The 21812-nt window shown below is 38.4% G+C and overlaps 1 long non-coding RNA gene across 1 annotated transcript; it reads right to left on the reverse strand.

Annotated features, from left to right (window-relative positions):
• Positions 1-4592: 4592 nt before the first annotated feature.
• Positions 4593-10734, reverse strand: LOC138889021 (uncharacterized). The gene is made up of 3 exons (XR_011406569.1): positions 10308-10734; positions 5932-5999; positions 4593-5212 (listed from the first exon to the last, which is right to left on the reverse strand). It is a non-coding gene; the product is annotated as an uncharacterized lncRNA (long non-coding RNA).
• Positions 10735-21812: the final 11078 nt, after the last annotated feature.

The following is a 21812-nucleotide window of genomic DNA, read 5'->3' on the forward strand; positions in this document are numbered from 1 at the left end:
ACTTCATACTCCCTTGACAGATGTAGGGGGAGGGAGCCTTGAGATTACATCGATCTTTGCTTTATCTACCTCAATATCATGCTTCAAAATTTTATGCCCAAGAACTATTCCTTCTTCTACCATAAAGTAGCATTTCTCCCAATTGAGGACAAGATTGGTTTCTTCACAACGGGCCAAAACTCTATCAAGATTCTTCAAGCATTCATCAAATGAATCCCCCACAACATTAAAGGGAGCCATGAACACCTCCAAAATGTCTTCTACCATATCGGTAAAAATGGTCATCATACACCGCTGAAATGTAGCCGGTGCATAACACAACCCAAAAGGCATCCTAGAAAAGGAAAAAGTGCCATATGGACAAGTGAATGTGGACTTCTCCTGATCTTGCAGAGCAATCAATATTTGGTTGTACCCAGAATACCCATCCAAGAAACAGTATAAGGCACGCCCAGCAAGTCGATCCAACATCTGATCAAGAAAAGGCAAAGGAAAGTGATCCTTGCTGGTCACTTTATTCAACTTGTGGTAGTCCATGCATACCCTCAAACTGGTAACAGTTCTTGTAGGAATCAACTCATTTTGAGAATTTGTAAACACGGTCATGCTACCCTTCTTCGGTACACATTGCACCGGTGAAGTCCAAGAGCTATCAGAGATGGGGTACACAACCCCGGCATCCAACCACTTGATCACCTCCTTTTTCATAACTTCTTGCATTGCCTCGTTCAACCTCCTTTGATGCTCCAAGGAGGGCTTTGCATCATCTTCCAGAATAATCTTGTGCATACAGAATGCCGGGCTTATTCCCCGAATATCAGCTAAAGTCCATCCAATTGCCTTTTTCTGCTTTTGAAGCACCGCCAATGTGGCATCAACCTACATATTAGTAAGTCAAGAAGGAAGAATAACTGGCAAAGTAGAATTTGAGCCTAAGAAGTCATACCTGAGGTGTGGAGGCAGCGGTTTCAACTCCAACACCGGAGGCTCCTCAATTAAAGGTTTTATTGGTGGAGTCTTTCTATTCTCGAGATCCAAAGATAATTTCCTAAGCTCATAAGAGTAAGAGACAATTCGATGTAAAGCATTCACGCACTCCACTCGGCTTGCATCCTCATTGACATCAAGATTCAACAATACGGCCTCTAATGGGTCCTCCACAATGATCATTGCAATGGTGTCATCAATTATCACTGCTGTGATGAGGTCCACAAAAGAGCACACCTCGGTACTATTGCGCTGCTTCATTGATTTGAATACATGAAAGACCACCTTTTCATCACCCACCCGGAAGGTGAGTTCCCCTACTTCCACATCAACTAAGGTCCACCTCGCAGTCCAAGATCACAAAGTCAGCTGGCAAGATAAATTTGTCCACTCGGACAAGCACATCATCAATAATACTCAATGGTCTCTTCATTGTTCGATCTGCCATTTGTAATCTCATGGAAGTCGGTCTCGGTTACCCAATACCCAAAGTCTTGAAAACGGAATAGGGCATCAAATTGATACTAGCCCCCAAATCACATAGAGCTTTAGAAAAATCCGCACTCCCAATGGTGCAAGGAATAGTGAAAGCACCGGGATCTTCAAGCTTCAAGGCCATTGAATGCACTATTGCACTAACTTGGTGAGTCATCTTTTATAGTTTCACAGTCCATAGATCGCTTCTTTGTTAGCAAGTCCGTCATAAATTTAGCATAGCCCAGCATTTGTTCAAGAGCCTCCACCAAAGGCACATTGATGGATAAGCTCTTAATCATGTCAATGAATTTTTTAAACTGATTTTTATTTTTCTACTTCGCGAGCCTTTGAGGATAAGGCAGAGGTGGCCTTGGCAAAGGAGCCTTGGCTTTAGGCACAACCGGCTCTGGCATGTCTATTATGTGATCCCTAGACGGGTTCACATCATTTTGAGTTTCCACCTCGACATCTTGAATATCAATCCTCACTTCTTCATTCACATTTTCATCAATCACATTTTCAACCACCAAAGGAACTTCATCTTCTTGCAACTCAACATTACCATCCACAATTTGCTTTTGTATGGAGGCATGCACATCACCGCCTCTCCCACTTGTTGTTGTTACCGCCATAACATGATTGTTCCCACCCTTCGGGTTAATTACCGTATCACTTGGTAGTGCACCCTTAGGGCGAGTATTTAAAGACTATGAGATTTGGCTTAACTGCACCTTCAAGTTTCTGATAGAGGTATTGTGGGAAGCCAACAGAGCATCCGAGTCCGCATTCTTCTTCATCATCTGTTCGAACATCATTTCAATTATACCCATATCATTGCTTGAGATGGAAATGGGGGCAGATTGTTCGGTTGTTGGTACATTGGGGGCCTTTGAAAGCCTTGCCCCTGGTTTCCTTGGTTTCCATTGTTCCATCCACCTTGATTGTTATTACCACCCCAATTGTTGTTATTACCATTCCAATTTTCTTGGTTGCTTTGATTGTTATTCTGATTTCCCCAGTTGTTGTTTTGGTTGTTTTTCCCCCAATTACCATTGTCTTGTTGTTGATTGCCCCAATTGCCTTGGGGTCTCCATTGTTGTTGGTTGGAAGAATTTCCTTTTTGGCCTTGATAATTATTCACGTATTGCAAATCTTCACTTTGTTCATCATAACCATCATTTTGAAATCCATCACAATCATTATCGAATTGCTATGAATTCTCTTGGTTCTATTGCCCTCTTTGTCTTATTTTGTTGACAATCATGTTAATAGCCTCCATGGCATTCACTTGGCGCGGATTTTGAACTTGTTGCAACTGTGTCTTTGCTAGTTGGTTCATTGTAGTTGTCAACTCAGCTATAGTGTGCCCATGATCATGTAATTCCTTGTGCAAATGGATAACCGCGGGGTCACCCTGGGGCACATTGGCTCTACTTTGCCAAGCGGAAGAAGTGTCAGCCATCTCATCAAGAATGTCACAAGCCTCATCATACGACAGCTTCATGAAGTTGCCTCCAGTAAGTTGGTTCACTATGCATTGGTTTGTTGTATTAATGCCCCGGTAGAAGGTTTGTTGAACATCGCCTCAGTTATATCATTGTTGGGGTATTCCTTCACCATTTTTCTATAATGCTCCCAAATCTCATGCAAAGGTTCCGTGGGCTCTTGCTTGAACGCCAAGATCTCACCTCTCAATGCATCCATATGCCCAGGTGACAAAAATTTTGCAATGAACTTGTCCGCCAACTCATCCCAAGTAGTGATGGAATGGTTGGGAAGTCGCTCGAGCCAATCCAATGCTTTCCCTCTAAGTGAGAATGGGAAGAGTCTCAACCTAAGAGCATCCTCGGACACATTAGTTTGCTTGTTTCCCCAACATGTATCCACGAACCCCTTGAGATGTGTGTAAGCATTTTGATTTGCAACGCCCGTGAAGTACCCGCGTTGCTCTAGTAAGGTCAACATCACATTGGTTATTTGAAAATTTCCCACCCGGATTCGGGGTGGGACAATAGCACTTACATAGCCTTAGTTCGGAAGCACTCTAGGAGCCACTCTTGGGGGTGGCGGAGGAGGGTCTAGAATATTGTCATTAACATTAGCATTAGCCTGGCGGCCTCTACATTGTCCTTGAGGTACAAGAGGCACCTCATATCTCCGACATCATCTACCTCCTCCCCCGCAATCACATTTCCAAGAGGGTCATTTGCGTTGTTCGCTGTCATTTGGTACCTGAGTTGTGACACAAACAAATTAGTAACAAAGAAGGAAAGAAGAACAATACACAAAACTATTTAAATAGATAGCCAAAACCGTTAGCTCCCCGGCAACGGCGCCAAAAGGTTAATTGAAGCCTACCTTGCACTACTATTGAGTAGCGAGAGAGGGTCGAAGCAGCTTTTACCCGATTTAGGGTCGAGATCGATTTTCACAGAGAGCTAGATGTTGGAGTCGGGTATCGATCTAATTTAGAGTTGGGTATGTGTTCCAAATTACACTTCTAAACATTTTTGGGTTTTTGTTTTACTTCTACTTTTATCAAACTACAATGATAAATTAAACTAGAATAAACTAAGAGTAAAATTTGTGGATTGTTCAAATGGTTTAAAAGGCACTAGGGTAGTGACTTTCGCCCAGGTGGTCAATTGACGGATACTTGAGTCTAAGGCATGATTAATATATTTGGGGAATATAATATAACTGTTGCATAATTTTACCACTCTACACCTCTCGGTGGTTCAAGTGGTTTTGCCCGAATTGACTTTCTCAAGACCAATTGGGTATGCAAATTTGCACAAGCAATCAAGGTTCAAGTCGGGTATTACTCTCTTGAGGTTTAACCCTTTAATTGGGGCTATCAATCTCTTGAGTATGCCCCAATTCCTTGCTGGACCAATTTCAGAAACTCAAGCTCTCTTTCTCAAGAAGAGCTCAAGTCAACTAAACACAAACTAGTGCTTGCAACCACTAATTCAGCAATTAAACATTAAATTAGCCCAAATATCAAACACTCATAGTCAATCTAGCCCTAAAACACAAGATCCATCAATCACCCACACTAGGGTTGAGCCACAACCCTATCTTATGGGTTTAGCTACTCATAATTAAAGAAGAAAAGGAAGAAATAGATGGAAAAAAAATCATATTAATTAATTACTAAGATAAACAAGAAGATTCAATGTTGAAATGTAGATAAAATTGCCCAAAATAGCTAAAATATTCGAACTCACGAGCACAACTCTCAGCTAAAACTATCTGATCCTAAAAATGGGAAAAGAAGCTATTTATACTAAGCTGAAAAATCTGGACACAAATACCTCTGCGGGGCTAGTGCGGCCTCACTAAGGCTCTAGACTTGAAAATCGAACTCTCTGAACTGGGGCAATGCGGACCGCACAGAATGGACTGCGACCACGATGGCCTCTAGTGCAGTCCACATGAAATGGAGCATGGACCGCATTAGCTTCAACCTCAAAAATAGCAACTCTCTGATCCTTGGTTGTGCGGACCACACTAAATCGAGTGTGGCCACAGTAACTTCAGTTCGGACCGCATTAAATCCCATGTGGCCCCATTGCCTGATTTTCCTGAGTTGCATACTCTCTGAACCTCACTTGTGCGGACCGCATAGAATGGTGTGTGGCCGCACTGGCTTTGTTTTGCCTGAGCTTTGTCTTGCCTTGATACTTGTGCAAGTATCACTCCTTTTTTAGCTGACCTTTGACATCTTGTCACTTTGTTGATCAAACTTGCAATCAACCACAACGTGTGAGCCTTTGGGACTATTTTGTACACATTTCTAATCAAAACTTAAGCAAGAAGAAGTATAAAATTTAGCAAAATCCCTAGTTATCAATGGTCACAGGCATAACAGTACAATCCGCCCGGTGTTGTTGGAGGCATAACAACATAATCCGCCTGATGTGGTCACAGGCATAACAATATAATCCGTTCGATGTGCTCACAGGCATAACAACACAATCAACTCGGCGTGGTCACAATAATCCAGTCCAAATCATATCACACAGAAGCAAATATACAAAAATACATGTATATGATAAATGAATAACAAATCTCGTGCTCCTGGACTGGTATAAGTGACATGCTAAAGTGTAGGCATGTGCATAGTGAACATTCATAGCTCAAATCGACTATTTCATCACAGAAATAACAATTATCAAGTTCAATTAGGGATTAAGCCTCTATGTAACCTCAAACATGGCTTAAATAGTTCGCAAGAATGTTATATGAGAAACATCATAACTTAAAGCTTAACAGTCAATTTTAATCATACCATAGCCTAAGTACAATCCGAGCATGAAAAGCCTAAGTACAACCAGAGCATGAATAAATACCTCGATGTTAACACATGGGCTCAAACCAACACATGCGCGCACCCATAGCACGTAGCTATCACAAATAATTAAGGCAACTAGGGCCTCAACCATGTTTAGATAAGATACTTACCTCAAGCAAGCCAAATTACTCCCCCCAATAAGCCCTTCCCGCGTGTATCAACCTCCGAAGTCTCAAATCTAGCAAAAATACGTAATACTATCAATAAAAACCATAGGAAGAGATCCCAACAGACAAAGCTAAGGTTTTTAACTCAAATCAAAAAGTCAACTCAAAACGTTAACCGCAGGAACGCACCTCGAAACCTGACAAAATTTACAAATTTTGAACACTCATTCAATTACGAGCCTAACCATACCAAAATTGTCCAATTCTAACCACAAATCGACCCTCAAATTCTCAAATTTCACTCTCCAATAACATAGTCCAAAAATTCCCAAATTCTACTTAAATTTACGAAAATTAGGTGTCATAATCAATGGATATTCAATATTTATGGACAAAAGTGATTAAAAGTCACTAACCTTTTCAATATAGGTGAAAATCTCCCCAAATATTGCCCTTATACGAACTTAAAAATCCCAAAAATGAGAAAAATAATTAAACCCTTCAATTTAAATCACTGCCCAGCGATCTCGCTTCTGCGACCCTTAGAGTCGTACCTGCGATGCTGCACCTGCAGATTCAACCATCGCAGGTGCGAGATTTCATTAATTCTCCTACCTAATGCACCTGCGAACAAAGCTCCGCACCTGCGAGAATGCTTCTACGGCCTTTTGCCTACTCTTGCGCATCCGCACCTGCGGATCAACCATCGCATCTGCGTCCAAGGCGAGACCATTGTCGCTCTGCATCTGGGGACTCCTCATCGCGGAAGCGCATCAGCTTCTGCGGAAATGCTCCTGCATCTACCATCTTTCCAATCTTTACTTCTCTTCACATCTGAGGCCATCTCACCACACCTGCAGTGCCGTATCTGCGTCCATTTCCACAGCAGGTGCAAACACACCAGATGCCCGAAACTTCAGCCAACACTCCAAGACCACAACTAATTCTAATTCCAACTGAAACACATCTAGGGCCCCCGAGACCCCATCCAAACATGCCAACAAGTCCTAAAACACAATAAGAACTCGCTCGAAGCCTCAATTCACATCAAACAATAACAAAATCACAAATCACATATCGATTCAAGCCTAATGAACAAATAAACTTCCAACTTAATGTTGAATCATATCAAACCAACTCCAATTGACCTCAAATTTTGCACACAATTCATAAATCACACAATGGACCTATTCCAGCTTTCGGAATCAAAATCCGAACCTGATACCCATCAGGTCAACTCTCGGTCAAACCTCTCAACCTTCCAAAAAGCTTCAACTTCCCATTTTTTGCCAAAATGTACCAAATTGACCTACGTACCTCCAAATCTATATCTGGACATGTGCATAAGTCTTGAATCATCATACAAAGCTAACGGAACTATCAAAACTCCATTTTGGAGTTATATAATATAAAAGTCAAACTCCGGTCAACTCTTTCAACTTAAGCTTCCAACCTTGGAACTAAGTGTCCCAATTCACTTCGAAACATCCCCGGAAACAAACCAACCACCTCGGCAAGTCACATAACTATAAATGAACATAGAATAAGCAATAACCAGGGGAACGGGGCTATAATACATAAAATGACCAGCTGGGTCGTCACAATATGAAATGGCAATCCTGGCAGAAGAACCCATGTTGGAGCAATATAAAGATCTTCCTCAATCTTGAAATTAGGTGACCATTTTTGTAGCCACATTTGTCTTCAATCAATTTCAATTACCCTTTTAGACCACATCGTCTTCCAATCCTCCTCATTAAATAAATCAATGAAAATATTGTAATTGTCAAAAACTCTGAGATCCTTTAAGAGTGATAAGCTCCTTAAGCATTGACCTAATTCTATCAATTTGGGGGCGAGGTTTAAGAAATCGACCAATGATAGTTTGAAGCATTTGCAGGAAACATTTGACATACTGAGAAAATACAACATGAAGCTGAACCTAGAGAAGTGTGCCTTCAGAGTCGGCTAGGGCAAGTTCCTCAGTTTCATGGTGTCTAACCGGGGAATAGAGGTCAACCCAGACAAGTTAAAAGCCATAGAAAATATCATCGTAGTTGACAACATCAAGGCAGTACAAAGACTGACCGGGCGAATAGCCGCATTGGGTTGGTTTATTTAGAGGTCATCATACAAAGCCACCGATTTTGCTTATTACTAAAGAACAAGAACGACTTCTCTTAGACCTCGGAATGTCAACAGGCTTTAGAAGAACTCAAACAATACCTATCAATCCCTCCTTTGCTGCACACCCCGAAGGCGAACAAGCAGTTATACCTCTACTTGGCAGTCTCTGAGGTAGCAGTAAGTGGTGTCCTGGTCCGAAAAGAAGAAGGTACGCAATTTCCTATCAATTATGTTAGTAGAACCCTAGGCAATGCCGAAACAAGGTATCCGTACTTAGAGAAATTAACGCTCGCCTTATTAAGCGCATCTAAGAAATTAAAACAATACTTTCAATGTCACCCCATATGTGTCATGACCTCGTATTTGCTGCCACACCTCCTTTTTTCGAGGGATAGGGAGTTTTTCTAATTAAAGTGACATTAATCGAAATGGAATTATTTGTTTAATTTTAGATTCGCCACTTGGAATATTTGTTATGGTGTCCCAAGTCACCGATTTATTTTAAAATCCCAAATCGAGAAAATTGACTTTGTTTTAAGGTCCGCGAAAACCAAGGTCCGCGAAAACCACAAGACCGGGTAAGGAATTTTGTTAACCCGAGAGAAGGTGTTAGGCATTCTCGTATTTCCTAGTTTTAGCACGATCACTTTGATCATACCTGGCCTAATTAAATTGTTTATTTACACATTTTTAGAGCCTATGTACATTTACCTTTTTAGCGCTTTTAATTATGGCGTTACAGATTTATCTTTGAAGCAGATCACATGTGTATAAATTCGCTTTATTTGGGGTACTAAAATCATGTCACGCATACGTGTACAAGATTAATCATGTTTTATTAATTAAGATTATTTTGGCCAGTCGCGTGCACGCGTACTTTGATTTATTTTGAAAATCATAATTACGTCACGCGAACGTGTACATAATCATGATAATAGATTAAAACGCGCATAAAGCATTCTACGCATATTTATGTTTTATTTAATTTTCTAAGTCATTATTACCTAAATTAAAGATTGTGGGTGCTAGGTTGCTGACTAACAATTATTGGCGGGTTACCTAATCAATTCTGGTAATGAATTAGGCGGGTCTATACTTTTAGAGGGTTATGAAGGTAACTATATTTTCATTAGTCTATATCTAAGGCTCGTATGCATCTGGTTGATTTTATAAGTTGCTAAACTACATCAGATGGAAAGAAGAACGTTTGCATTTAGAAACAAATTGATTCCGACAAATTCGAATATTTAAAACAAAAAAATGCGTACAAGCGTTGTTTGGACTAAAATTGAACACTAGATTAATTACAACTCAATGAGAATTTCAGTGATTAGTTGGAAACAAAACAAGTCAAGTAACTTTCACACAGGCCTATGCTAATTCCATCAAAATAAGTTAAAATTAAGTCAAATTAGCAAGTAGCATGGAAGAATATTGTGAATACATGAACAAACATCTACTCCATTTTTATATTATTTCCATATAATAACAACAATCACAAAAACTTAAAAAGGCAGATTTATAAATATTAAGCACAAAAACCATCACACAATGGCATCAGTTCCAAACAAACAACAAAGCAATTGCAATTATATCAAATATTTCATTAATTCAAAGTAGGATTACATTCTGGGAGATCAGTCAGTACCTTAGCAAAAACAAACCAAAATGAAAAAAGGCCTCTGATTTTGAGAAGCACAGCTGGAAATAGAGTCAGCTACAACTTGATAAAATAGTAGCAAACAAGCAGAGAAAATAGCATCTTTTGGCAACTGAAATGGACAACTGCCCTATTTTCAGCATCTTTTCTAATAGCTGTCCTTTTTAACTTCTAAGTTAAAACCCTTTATACCCCAATCGGACCTAATTGTTGCATTTTAGTCCCTCTCTTATATTTAGAACCTTCTCAAACAGTTATAGCCTAAGATTCTTTCAGATTTAAAGACTACCTTGCCCTTCCAACCTTTTGTAATTACCCCTCCCTTTATCTTTCCCTCAATTAAACTACAGATGTGTATTCGAATTACAGAAACAAACAACACCTTAAACCTCAATTAATTAACACCTAATTAACTAATATTAAAAATAAAAATAAGCACACAAAGGATTATATTTTTAGGAGAATTAAACCACATGCTAAAGAGAATTGCCTAAACAACAACTAATCTGTTGATGATTCCAAAAAGACAGAAAAACTCACAACATTAATGGGACTGAAATTCAAAGAGAAAAGAAAAGGAAAAGAGATATACCTTTAAACCAGGCTAGAATAGCAGATTGAACGCCAATAAGCAAAGGCTCAAACACTGACTCTTGATTCGACCGGATTTCGCCAACCGTGTAATTAATCGAAACTAACATCAATAGATTGTTCTCGTTGAGAACAATCAAATGATGTTAATTTCAATCTCACACAGACCCGAATTTGGGAAAAGAAAAGAAAAACAAGAAACAAAATTAGGGAAAGAAGTCTAGGGTTTTAGGTTATTCTGAAATTCAGAAGATTTGGTGGGGGTTTTGGAGGAAACAATGATAGACTAGAGTTGAGGGGAATATGAGGATTATAGGGTGTTGATTTGGGAAAGTTTGGGGTGAATTGATGGTAGCCGCCGGTGGAGGGGGGAAGGTAAGGGATTTGGAGCGGCTAGGGTTTGGTAGCTAGAGAGGAGGAGGAGGGAAATTGAGGGTGTCTTCAGGGTTTGGGGGGGTCTTAGGATAGTTATAACGGGAAGGAGAAAGGAGTTCTGGGCCATTGGATGGGATTGATCGAATGGTGGAGATCAAATGGCCACCAAACGGTGTCGTTGGGTATTAATAAGGGGAAATGGACTGGTTCAAAAAGGGTTTGGCCCGGGCATGGGAATTTGTGGACTTTGGGCCAACTGAAAAGACCTGGCCCAATTCGAGATATAGCAACGCACAAACCTTTCTTTATTTCTTCCTTCTCTTTAATCTAAGAAAATTAATTAAACTCCAAAATTAAATCCTAAGTTATATTTGATTTGCCAAATTAATCTTGCTTACCTATTTTCTAACAATTAACTAATTAATTAAACATAACATTAATGAAATAAAATTATTAATTTAAAACTAGAAGCTAAAAATGTAAAATGGCCATTGTATTTTAATGCAATTAATATATGATTAAATCCTAAATGCAAATAAAACCTAAAATGCTATGCAATGAAGATTTTGGATATTTTTTGGTGTTTTCTTATTATTTTAAGATATTAAATATGCATGAAAATGCAACTAAATGCAAATAAACAAATAAAAAAGAATTCCTAAAATTCTATAAAATCAAAAACAATTTAGGCAAATTTATTTTAATGGATTTTTTAGGGGTACTTTTGTGAGGCAAAAATTACGTGCTCACATCCGCTAAGGAATGTTATGCAAACACCCGTGCGCTTGGGTCAACTGGCCAAATGGGTCGAAGAAGTTAGCGGGTACGATATTGAGTACAAACCCCAAAATGCTATAAAGTCTCAGATTTTGGCAGACTTTGTGGCTGAATTTACGCCGACCTTGATCTTCGAGGTCGAGAAAGAATTATTACTCGCCTGGGGGACAAGCTTAAGGATTTTGACCCTATTCACAGATGGTGCTTCTAACGCGAAAGGATCCGGATTGGGAATCATATCAAAACTCTATGAGTAACGTAATAAGGAAATCTATTGGAATTGTGAAATTGACTAACAATGAAGCCGAATATAAGGCTATGATTGCAGGTCTAGAACTGTCTAAGACCTAGGGGCTAAGGTGATCAAAGCCAAGTGCGACTCTCACCTCATTGTTAACCAAGTTAACTAGATATTTGAGGTAAAAGAGGACCGGATGCGGAGATACTTGGATAAGTTCCAAGTGACTTACATTATTTCAAGGAATTGACACTACAATATGTACCCTGAGACCAAAATAATGAGGCTGATGTGTTGGCTAATCTAGGGTCGACAGTCGACTCCGGTGAATTTAATTGTAGAGCGGTGGTGAAATTAATAAACTCGGTGATAGAGGAAAGTCATATTGAGTTAAACTCAACAAGCTTGACTTGTGATTAGAGAAATAAATACATAGACTACCTTCAAAAAGGGAAATTGCAGCCAGATCCAAAAGAATCGAGGTCCCTACGAACTAAGGGTTTAGCTTGGTTGGAGGAAAACTATACCGAAGATCGTTCTTTTGACCATTATCAACTTGGGTCCCGCGGAGACCGATTACGTGATGAGGGAAGTCCAAGAGGGTACGTGGAAATCATTCGGGAGCAGAATCCTTGGTTCGAAAATTGATCAGAGCCGGTTATTACTGGAATGAGATGGAAAAGGATTTGAAAGACTTTATTCAAAAGTGTGACGAATGTTAGAGGCATGCCCTGGTGATTAACCTATCGGGGAGATGCTTCACCCAGTCCTTTCCCCTAGACCGTTCATGAAATGGGGAATGGACGTCGATGGTCCCTTTCCTTGGGCACCCGGCAAAGCCCAGTACATCTTACTTATGACTAATTACTTCTCCATATGGGTCGAAGCACAGGCATTCAAGAAAATTAGGGAAAAGGAGGTCATCGACTTTATCTGGGACTATATAATATGCAAGATCGGGGTACCGGCCAAGATCACGTGTGACAACGAGAGAGAGTTAATCGGTGGCAAGATTAATAAATTTTTGAAGATCATAAATCAAGAAGATTTTATCAACACCTTACCACCCAACTAGGAATGGTCAAGAGGAGTCAACAAACAAAACTATACTGTAGAACCTGAAGAAGAGATTTTGCTCAAGGTCCTATGGGCATATCAAACAACTTCAAAGTCGAGTACCGATGAAACTTTATTCTATGGTGCAAAAGCTCTAATTTTGGTAGAGGTAGGAGAACTGAGCTTAAGGTTCCAATATGCTACAGAGATGTCAGATGACGAGGCCATGTCCACGAGCTTAAATTTAGCGAACGAAAGGCGATAAGCCACCCTAGTTCGGTTAGCATCCAAAATTAACGAATGGGGAGATAATACAACCTAAGGGCAAGTCTTCAACACTTCCAAGTCGGGGACTTGGTACGAGGAAAGTTATACTGCATACCAAGAACTCGAATGATGGGAAACTAGGTCCGAACTGGGAAGGACCATATAGAGTCACCAGTATAACCGGGAAAGGCGTATACCATCTCGAGTCTGGAAATGGGGTACAACTACCCAACAATTAGAATGTGGCACACTTAAAGCGGTACTACTGCTAAAGTATGAAGATAATATTCTTTATGGCTTATTACGCTTTAAACTAACGCATGCAGGTACTTAGTCGAAGTTAAATCTAAGGATTAGATTTGAAAGCACGAGTTATATTATTTTTCCCTTGGACCAATTTTTTTCTCGAAGTAGGTTTTACGGCAAGATTTTTAACGAGGCAACAGTAAAGCGTGTTACCCCAGTTTTGAAGACTGGTCTAAGACCAGGAACTACGGATCGTCCGTATCAAATCAATAGTATTCGAGCCCTCAAAATTCATTCTCGAATATTAGGGGCCATCACACCCTAAGTCAAGAACCAAAGTCCTAAGTTCGTAAATTTAAAAGGCATTCTTATTCGATATTGAAAACCAATGATTGAATATTAGGATTAGTTTTAAGGGTCAAACGATTCGTTCCCACATAGCTCATTCTTGCCATAGCAGATAGCTTTTGTACCATCGATTATTTATACGACATTCAAAGTAATCATAGAAATTTGCCTTCTATGCCTCATCGGTTCACATTTGCACAAGCAATATTATTGTTAAATTACTTAGAATGAATATTGAGTTCAAAACCCTTAAGCCTACGGGCCTCTATGAACCGGGGATGGCTACCCGATAATATGATCGGGAAATTCGGGTCGCTTAATCCAGGGAGGCACCGAACCTACTAGGCAGGCCCAAATATGAAAGGCTACGGCCAACTTAAACGGCTCGGAGACGTCTGAGTCCGTACATAAAAAATAAGGTCCTTACTGATGTTTTAACTTTAATACCACAAATGGGGGGATGATTTGTGTGGTGTCTAATTTTTTGCTTAAACTGATTATGGAAGGACTTGGTTCTTCTAAGTGTTCATTAACCTACTATTGTAGAAATAATAAATGCGTAAAGTAAAGAACACAAGTATTTTATGTGGAAAACACCTAGCTCAAAAGGTGAAAAAACCACGACCTACTTCCCAATAGGATTTTCCCAATCTCTCCACTAAATCACTAGGCCAAAAACTACAGTTACAAAACACTTTTGTAAACCTAGGATTAACTCTAATCCCGTTGTGGCAAACAACCTCTAACTATTGCGAACCCCTCAAGTTAACTCTAACTTGAATACTCTTAGTACCTATTACAATTGCCTCTAGATAAAGCTGAAAGGTACAACATGAAAATACCTACTACAACTGAACTAGAATAAAAGATAAACACTTGGAACTGGTTCTTCTATCTGGTTCATGTAGCTTCAGGTTTGCACACTTGAATCACACACGAACTGCTTGTAAAATGCCTTGCTATTTAGCTCAAGTCACGTTTAACTTCTGCTTTTGTGCATAACCTGTAAAGTGAGAACATCCTACACTTTATAGAGTTAGTAGATGAAAATATAACTATAGTTCTAATGCTAATCTTCCTTGGTGGAAAAGTTCTAGTTGATCTCAACTTCTAAATCCTTCCCTTTCTTGGACAGTGTTCTCTTTGAGTATGGAGTCTTTCTCCTTATCAGTTATGCAACCATTTTGATCAGAAGATATTAAATATACCAAGTTACGCTTATCTCCTTCATGTGCATCCCACATGCTCGAATCTGCCCGTTTCTATGCACCACAAGGTATGGACCTGGTTCATGCCTGAGCTTTATTTGTCAATTTTCAAAACTAACCTTCACTTGGGCCAACAAATTTCCCTTTTAATGATGACAAACTCTGTGATTTTTCATAAGCTTAGGCCCTGTTTCAATTTAGCTCAACATCAATACAATGTTAGAAATATTTTTCCTTTTTGTCACTTATCATCAAGGACCAGGTTCATTAGGTTATAAACATCACTGTTCAAAGCTAAACATCACTTGTTTAAAACACAATCTTTTTCCCCCTTTTGGCATCATCCAAAAGTTGCATAAAAATGTGTAACACCCAAATTTTAAAACTTACTCATGACCACTGTGGCTATCCCAAATGCAATCATAGATTAATCATCATTGATCAAGCTAACAATTTCGACCATCAAAGAAATATAAACAAATAGCTAGAGCAAAAACCAGCATATTTCATTGATTTTATTGATAGTTGATATGATTCTTCCACAAAGCATAAAAGGAAATAAAAATACTGAAAACATTAGCAAATAGAAAAACATCCCAAACTGGGTCACTGAAGGAACTACACTAGGCTAGGAAGTTAAGGCTTGGAAGAACTAGGTGTTGGGTTATTGGCTTGGAGAAGCTTCAGCATGTCTTAAAGAATTCCATAATTCTTCTCCTTTTCCCTTACAAAGTTCAGTTATGAGAGCATCTCTCTCAGACTCCACCTCAGCCAACTTTGTCAGCCTTGCTATCTCAGCCTCCTTTGACTCAATCTCCTGCACCAAGGCTCTGACATTGCTATTGATTGGTGCCTTCTTGAATGAACCAGGTTCATTAGGAGTGGCAAGAACCTCATAGTCACAAGCAATCAGAGTTTTCACCCCAAAGTGATCTTTGCTTGTAGCCACCTCCCACTTCTTCAAAGGCACCTTAAAATGTGCAAGAACAGTTGTGAGAATGAAGCCATAGGGAATGGCATGAGACTTAGTCCCACTGATAACCCTATCAAGAAGTTGGATTATAAATCCAGGCCAATTAATCCGCGTCCCATTGTCGAAACACTCCATGAGGACCAAATCCATAAAGCTTGCAATGTGCCTCGTTTCCTGCCTTGGCAGAACACATTTGATAATGAATTCAAATAGCACCTTGTGGGGCGGCTTCATCGCACTCCTGTACACAGCCTTGGGCTCACTTTCCTGCTTATGATCACTGAATTTTCTGGTGATGGCAAGGGAAGTGGGAAGATTTTCTAGACTTGGCCACTTAAGCTTTTTGTAGTCATTGTACCCTCAGCAGGTACTGTCACACCTCCTTTTTCCGCACCCGCGAGGGTGCAAAGGAGTTTTTCCAATTAAAGGACAATCGAAACGGGATTGGTTTATTTATTTCAGAGTCGCCACTTGGGAGATTTAGGGTTTCCCAAGTCACCAATTTTAATCCCGAATCGAGGAAAAGAATGACTCTATATTACAGTCTGCGTACCAGAAATCCGGATAAGGAATTCTGTTAAACCGGGGGAAGGTGTTAGGCATTCCCGAGTTCTGTGGTTCTAGCACGGTCGCTCAATTGCCATATTTAACTTATTTATCTGATTTTAATACAATTATGAACCGATGTGCCAATTTTAACTCTTTACCACTTTATTATTATTATTATTATTTTAAAAAAAAAATTGTGAACATCGTTTAAAACATGTCTTTGGATTACGTCACATGAAATGCACCCGCAATCCGGAACACATTTTTATTCAATGTTTTAGGATTTAGATTTGGGTCGCATGAAATGCGCATCCGAGTTTAAGAAGGTAAAATTAATCAAATCGCGCCTAAAGAGTCTAGCGCGTCATTATCTTTGGGGAAGGAAGTGAAATTCACTAAACAATCCATCCCAAATTCTAAGTAATTTTTTTTAAAAAAAAATTAAATAAATAAATGAGATTGGAGAATCCTGTAAATTTTTGTATTATTTACATCTATTTATTTTTAGCGAAATCCTTCCTTATTTTAAGAATATCCTTTAATGACTACCTTTTTATTATTACTAAGTTTGTCTACAAATATAAAATCAATATCTACATTCTTGAAAATAACATATTAAATAGAAGAGAAAAACAAATATTAACAGAAAGTAATAAAAATTATAATCATAAGTACAACATGGAATAAAATAAAATAAAAAAAAACTAGTTATCCCATAGTTCGATTAAAATTCAAATTGTTAGTAAGACTTAAGCTTATTGAAACTAATTATTTACAAATACTGAAAATTGAAAGAAAAAAATAAACTTGATTACTAAACCATATTTCTAAAAAATTTAAACAATTTAACCTTAACTAACTTTGTTTTAATTCACATCATGTCCTAATACTTGATTCGCAAACTAATTCATGTTTTAACTGAAATTAACTACATGATTCTGATTAACTTACCATTGACGAAAAACCTTATGAATAAGGAACTTAGTCAATTTTTGTCAAACTGATTCAATAACGCCATTTTTTACGTTATTTCTTCTATTTTTATTATTAAACAGTTTTAATTAATAATCAAGCTTAAATATATTTCCTAATAATCTGGTTAAGGCGTTTTTTAATGTTGCTATAATATGCCTAGTTATGCCAAATGACAGTGATTTACAGAATAATAATACATGAATAACCTAAATACAATACAAAAAAAAAATTAAACGAAATTAAAAATTTAACACTCCATTCTTCATTTCAGCTTACAAAATGCCAAAATTACAGTTGTGTACCTGATATTGTCAATATAAGAGGAAGAAAGTCAGCAACGTAATACGTAACACAGCAACAACAACAATAACCAGCAATAACCAGTCAACGAAAATCCCAGTGACAGATTTGAAAAATTCAAAATAAAATCCAGGAATGCCGAAAATAACGGACAGAAACCAAGGGAAATTTTCAGATTTTTGAAAGGCTAGTTAATCTTCAACCCTTAATTTCTACACCTGTATACCAGAATATTTATCAGGTGTGTACTACTTTCTCTTCTAATTTTCAACTTTTTTTTATTTTTCTTTGTATGTTTTTCTTTTCTTGAGAGTTTCAATGTTTTTTCGGAATAAATGTTCAGCTCTTTTCTTTTTCAAATCTCTTTTTTTTCTCTGTCTGTGTCCCCTCTATCTGATTTCAAGACTTCTCTTTTATAACCCATCCCATAAACCTTTCAATTAATTAAAATCCATACTTTTTCTCTACCCAACCCATTATCTTTCCACTCATCCCCATTACATTAAATAAACATATCACACCACCCCATTATATTTTGTCCCCCATGCTTCATTTAAAATAATGCAAGATTCCCCCTTTAAATTAAATCTTGTCCCCCCTTTATATTAAACAACTATATCACAACCCACCCCATTTCATTTTGTCCCCCATGCTTCAAATAAACAATTTCAAAATGTACAATTCCTAAACTACCCCTCACGACCTTACTGAAATTACCAAACTACCCCTGCACGTACTACAAATTACCAAACTACCCATCAGCTATAACACATCATTTAATCAAACATAACCAAAATATAGACAATATGATCAATTTCTAACAATGTTCAAACAACAATATGAACACGGATGAACATCATAACAACAATATCACATGAACACGATTTTAACAACATTTCAACAACAAATCACATGAACACAAATTGAACAACAAAGAACAACTAAAATTTGATTGAACAATATTTTAGCAACAAACAATCCTATTTTCGGATTCAACAACAACAACAAACAAAGTATGAAGATTTCTAGATTCAATCATATTGAACTTAAAATCAACTCTAACAACATTGCAACAAACAATTCTTATATTAAACTTTAAACAAGATTATGAGAATAATTCAAGAAATAATCATAAAGGGTAAACAAGAAATCAAACTATACAAAATTCGGATTCAAGATCATCCAAACAAAGTATGAACATGAGTGAATCTATTTTAACACAACAAACATGACGGATTAAACGATTAAATCAATATATTCCTTTAACACAACTAAATTCTTTTTAGACAAAATAACAAGATCGACGAATAAACAATTATGAACTTAAGCTTGAACTTAACAATATTAACAATTTCTAACAATACATAAACTCATGAAACAAATTGAAGAAATAGTTAATTAAATTTCAATTTGAATCTAACAAACATCAAACTAACACATATTCATTTAAACAATAATACAAACATGAAATAAACATGAAAACAACTAATTGAACTTCTATTTTGAAATCTGAAAATTAATTTTAACAAAACACATGAACATGAACAAAACCAAAAAATCAAATATCCAACCATAGACATGAACAAAACAAACATTTGCCGATTTTAGATTCGAAAAATATCCAAACGAAACACGAACAAAAATAAAACTCAAAAACTACTAACCGGATCGAAACGAATATGTACGGACTGTTTTGACGAGCCTCGACCAAAACTCGACCAAACGACGACGACCAAACCTGAACCAAAGCTCGAACACGAAATATAGCGATACACAGTCGGAAACAGAAGCTGAAGTAGTAGCAGCTGGATTTGGTTTTGTTTGGACGGAGCTTCTGCTTCAGCAGTAGCGGCAAATGATGGAGAAGGTCGACGCACTGGATGTAGCGAAGAAGAAATAACAGGGGGTGTGTTTGGTGCTTGCGCGAAGAAGCTTGCAAGCAAGAGCAGTTGGCCATGGTGAGCTCAAGCAGCAATGACGCAGCAGGAGTAGTGCTCGACGAGCAAAAACGCAGCCAAGGCAGCGGCGAAGCAGCCGGGGAGGTCGACGTGGATGGCGGTGACGTTGGTTGTTCTGAGCTGGACGTAGCGGGCAGCAGAACACTCATGATAGTATGAGGTGAAGAAGAAGAACCAATCATGTTCAGTTGGAGCTCGACAAAGACGCAACAGTGGGGTTTTCTTCGGAAACCAGCCATGGTTGCTCCAATTGTCAAGTTTTCCGGCGATTGGAGGGGTCATTTGGAGACAAGGAAGAAGATGGAGACGTGAGGTGAGGAGTTGGGTGTCGATGGGGCTGGTGAAGGGCATCCATGGACGTTGGGTTGGAGCTTTGGAGGAAGAAGAAGAAGAAGATAGGAGAGGAGGGGGGGATAGGTTTTCTTTTGTTTTAGGGTTTTTTTGTTTGTGTTTTGTGTCTTTGAAATGCAAGATAGGGGTATTGGGTCTTTTGGGTTATGGACTGGGTCGACCCAGTTCGAAATGGACTGGGTCATAGGGAAGATAGGGCCAATTTTTGGGCCTGTGACTTGAAATTGAAGAAGAGGCCTAATTCCGACTTTCTTTATATTTTTGCTTTCTTTTCTTCTTTTATTTTTCTAAAACTAAATTATAAAAATACTTAAACTATTATTAAAAACTAAATTAAGTTATAAAAGCGCAAATTAACTCCCAATAACAATTAACGCACAATTAAGTATTAATTAAGCATAAAATTGTATATTTGGACATTAAATGCTAAAAATGCAAACGATGCCTATTTTTGTAATTTTTAATTTTTGTAAAACAAATTCAATTACTAACAATTGTAGAATTAAATCCTACATGCAAAATGCGACATATTTTTGTATTTTTTATTAATTTAGCAAATAAACACGCACAGACAAATACAAATAATTATTCAAAATATCACAAAATTGCACACCAAAGAAAAATCATTTTATTTTTGAATTTTTTGGGAGTAATTCTCATATAGGGCAAAAATCACGTGCTTACAGCTGCCCCTCTTTGCCCGGAGACACGAAGGGTTTTCGTGCAAAGATAAAGCGAGCGATTTTTGCCCATCCGAGTACTCTGTTGAAGCATTTTTTGAAAAAGATTTGACCGAACCTTTGCTTCAAAGGTTTCCTACATATCCTGGGCTAAACAGGAATCAGGTCAATGTAGTTCGGGAAGTCTTGGTAGCTGGGACTACCATGGGACTGCAATGTTACTGCTGTTGCAGGCTACTTTTACTGTTTGCTGACCTCCTTATTACACCATGCTTAAAAAAATAAGAAGCTAGACTAAGCTAGAAATTGCAGAATCTTATCTGTTTTCCCCTTGCTCCGGTTGCCTTGCTTTTTGTCGGTTTGTGTTTCCTCTAGTGCCTTTTTACCAAGACTTCTGGCCCTTGGCTTCTTTTTTTGAATACCAGTTTTCATCATTTTGTTCGGTCCGCTGGGGACATGGCTTTCTTCATTAAGCTTTTTGGCGGTTCCTCTGGTGGGTACGACTCTCTTCATCAGACTTGTTATGCTGGGCATGATTTAATGTTCACCAGCTGCTTCTTTCAAAACGCGTCTTTTCTTCCTTTTGAGTCATGCGCCTGAATTTGTGCTGGGACCTCTTATGACCTTCTGTTTCTCGGTGCTGGGATTTTATTGTTTCCTGCTGAGGATTCTTGTTCTAACCTTCTGTTTTATTGTCCTCTGACTTGATCTTGAAATGTATGCCTCTGTTCTATGGGCGGGCTCCCAACTTTAATACTTGAAATTAAAGACTGAATGTATTCCTCTGTTATATGGGCGGGCTCCCAACTTCAACACTTGAAAATTAAAAACTGAAATGTATGCCTCTGTTATCTGGGCGGGCTCCCAACTTCAATGCTTGAAATATAAAGACTAAAATGTATGCCTCTGTTATCTGGGCAGGCTCCCAACTTCAATGCTTGAAATGAAAAGACTGAAATGTATGCCTCTGTTCTATGGGCGGGCTCCCAACTTCAATGCTTGAAATGAAAAGACTGAAATGTATGCCTCTGTTCTATGGGCGGGCTCCCAACTTCAATGCTTGAAATGAAAAGACTGAAATGTATTCCTCTGTTATCTGGGCGGGCTCCCAACTTCAATGCTTGAAATGAAAAGACTGAAATGTATTCCTCTGTTATCTGGGCGGGCTCCCAACTTCAACTCTTGAAATGTAAAGACTGAATGTA

Source organism: Nicotiana sylvestris, chromosome 4, assembly GCF_000393655.2.
Source record: "Nicotiana sylvestris chromosome 4, ASM39365v2, whole genome shotgun sequence".
Taxonomy (NCBI): Eukaryota; Viridiplantae; Streptophyta; class Magnoliopsida; order Solanales; family Solanaceae; genus Nicotiana; species Nicotiana sylvestris.